The following is a 3,686-nucleotide window of genomic DNA, read 5'->3' as shown; positions in this document are numbered from 1 at the left end:
GTCCAAGGATAACTAGTGCTAGTATTTTGGCGATTGATTTAAGCTAACATTGAGTTGCTCTCGGTGGGTCCCATGGATTGTATGCGCCAACAGGCCCATGTGCCCGGGGCTTGACAATAATGTCCTTTTCCCTTACAAAATCCATAAAATTTTTGCTTTTTATACTCTTTTCTTGTGTTATCTCCATTCCGGACTTAATTCTAGTAGCATGTGCTGGTATCCCTTCGTGGCAATGAGCTTATCTGGATCATGAATAGTGATTTGAGTTGCTTGCTCTATAGAGATGGGTATGGATGAAGTATACATCTTATTGCTGGCATTACTCTCATTTCCATTATCGTTAAGTTCATTCTCTTTCTTGTAATTTCCGACTTCTTCAAAAAATGAATCTAAAAGACCACTAAACTTATCATGAAGCGTACTTGAAGTCAATATTTCTTCTAGTGCCTTGTTACATCTGTTCCTAAGGGCCCAATGGTTAATGATAGAAAGTTGGTCTTTACTATTTATAATATAATTTCTAACAACTCCGAAACCAACATGTCTTGCATTAATTGTCCATCGTTGCATAATATATCTTGATGAATTTTCTAATACTTGCTTTTTTACTAGTGCAAGCTATGTTTGTATAATATACCTTCCATCTCAAATCTCGCACAAGAGCACTTAATTCTTTTTTCTTTGGATGCATCGAAGACAACTTGATGCTTTACTATCTTCTTTCTTTCAGCCTCCTTACCTATATTCCAAATGGTATAAGTAGCACTTGCGCCATCCTTCGACAACCTTTCATGAAGCATGGAGTAACTATCTTTGAGTTCTTTCTGAAAGATATTAAACATATTCTTTGTATAATTCTCCCTAGCTTGTTTTTCAATTGGATATTCAATTATCAATGTAGGAATTGAGTTTGTGGACTTAAAATCTTGCTCAAGTTCAGCGGCTCGTCAAGCTCCGACAGCATTATCATATTGCTTAACAAAATCATGTAACTCGGTATTGGAATTCACAAAATGATCAAAAAGCATTAATTCCCCCACTCCACTGATTAGATGTCATTCCTGTAGTAAAAGTATCTTTAAGATACAAAGGAGCCCAATGATCTCGATGACTGCATAAATTTACTAACCAACTCATTTTATCTGCGTCATATTTGTCCCTCATTTCTTTCCAATGCTTTTCAAAATTTTCTTCTGTTTTACTACAATACCATTTATTATACTTCATAGAAACTTCCTGACCATAATCGTTAGGCATTGATTGAAGATTTTGTAAGGCATTCCTATGAAGGTGCCAAGAACAAAAGCGATGTCGAGTTTGAGGAAAAACTTTATGAATTGTACCACACATAGATTTATCTTGATTAGTGATGATTATTAATGGTGCTATACCCGACATATATTTTAGCCATTGGCTAAATAACCACATAAAGGTCTCATCCGTTTTGTCAGCTAATAGTGCACACCCAAATAGAGTAGATTGTTGATGATGGTTAACGCTTGTAAATGGTGCAAATAGCAATTTTAAATTATTTGTTCTATATGTAACATCAAAACAAACAACATCTCTAAATTACAAGTAAGAATTCCTCACCCTACCATCCATCCAAAAATACTTCTCATCGTCCTATCATTTTCTAAATCTAGTGCAAAGTAAAAGTGTGGATCAGATACCTTTTTCTCTTGAAATTGACGAACTATGGTCACACAATCACGGCCGACATTGTTTCTTCATTTAATTCTAAGATGATCTTAGCATTCTTGTTAAGTAAGAGAGTCTTGTTCATCTCCATGAGCAACGCCTACAACCTTACAAATGGTAGAAGGCCGTATACTTTTGTCATCAAGAGTATCTATCAACCTTTTTGTCGATTGAGATCGATGAAGCATCCGATATGAGTAGTATTTCTTTACCCGATTTAGGGTCATTAATGGATGACCATTATGATCAATGTTAAAATTTCGGACCACCCATTTTCTAGTACTTCTAACAAGTCCAATAATCATCCTTGTGTTGCATCTACATCTTGTATCGGACTTTTGAATTATATTCTTACCATCTTCTCTTAATCTTTTAAAAATTTAAAGCCTTCTTTGTCACATACAAATTAAGGTTCTAGATATGATTGTATCTTTCTTTCTCGACCAAGATGTATGACCATTGCGAATACCAAATCCCTTAAGTCTGACATATGCATTGTAGAAATTATAACATTCATCATGAGTAGAGAACTACATTCACATATATGGATAGCCAAAAGGATTACCTTCGCCATTTTCAACACCAATATGTTTATCAACATTCTCCTCATGCTTGGATGCCTATAAAAATAGAGAAACAAAACTTATGAAAAAAGACTCAATTCATGCTTAAAGACAACTGTTTTGGTATATGTCATTAGTTAGTAGTACACTATAAACAATAAGGTACCATTTGGCAAAGGGTTAAGTGAGGAATTAAGGAGATTTAACCCCTTCTTAACCTGTCAAACACAAAAAATCTATACAATGGTTAAGTAAAGTTAACCTTCCATAATTTACCAAATATAAAAAATATAGAAGGGTTAAGCTAACCCCTATAGAGGGATTAAAATGAGTTAACCCCTCAAAAAGAGGGGTTTACTAATACTCCTATTTAGAAGGATTAAAAGTTAACACTTCTAATTATAAAGAAAATAGTCAAAATCATTGTTATTCTCAAACACTAAAAACTGATTACAAGGACTAAAATAAAACTTATTTAACGGGTTAATAATTTAGTCCTTCAGATTATCGAATGGCTAAGTACATTAATCCTTCTTTTTAACCCCTCTTCCTTAACCCTTTGCCAAACAGGCGCGTCTAAGATATTATCACCTAAGAGAAAAAACTTATCGTTGATAGTAGATCATGGTTCTCGCCTTCAAGGTCAAGGGCTATAAATTTGTTTTCATCTTCATCCATTGTTGTATCACGTGAGAGAATTGTTGGAGTGTTCATACAAGAGTTGACTTGATCTAACCGAATGATAGAGATATGAATTGCATCAATGAATTATCACATATATGAAGTTTAAAATCTTTAAAAAATCGTCATCAAGTTGATCTTTCAATTTCACTATACAATTTTATTATCCAAGCTCAAAAACTAAAATCAACCCCAATGAATAATAGCTCAAATTGTACCAAATTCAAGATATAAGTTCAACTCTCAAATAAAATAAATTATGATAGTTCAAATCAAATTTAAAGTTCATATCCAATTTAATAATAAACCTATCCCAAAATATAAACTCAAATATAATCCCCACTATTAAATGCATTTCTTCAAAAGGCCATATTCATAATTCATGATTCATGTCCCAAAATCAATAAGAATTATAATATAAAAATTCCCTAACTGAACTTACATAGCAAAATTATATGAATATCTGGGACTCCAAAAATTATATGGACAACTTGGTTAAGCTGAAGGTCGCCGATCTTGAGGGAGTAGATGACGGTGGAGGTGTCAAGATATCGAGTAGATCTAAGGCATAGAGGCATCGAGGAGGAATAATTAAGCGTGGTGGAGCTTGTGGGCGAGCGTCAAGGGGTCGAGGAGAGTGCGAGGTGACGTGGTCTAGGGGAGCTCGAGGCTGTCACGTGGGCAAGGGGAGTTTCTCGCGATTTCTTGGTTTCGCTAGCGGAGGGCGGGCGAGCGTCAAGA

Source organism: Asparagus officinalis, chromosome 7 (assembly GCF_001876935.1).
Source record: "Asparagus officinalis chromosome 7, Aspof.V1, whole genome shotgun sequence".
In the NCBI taxonomy this organism is placed as follows: domain Eukaryota; kingdom Viridiplantae; phylum Streptophyta; class Magnoliopsida; order Asparagales; family Asparagaceae; genus Asparagus; species Asparagus officinalis.
This window is presented reverse-complemented; position numbering follows the sequence as displayed.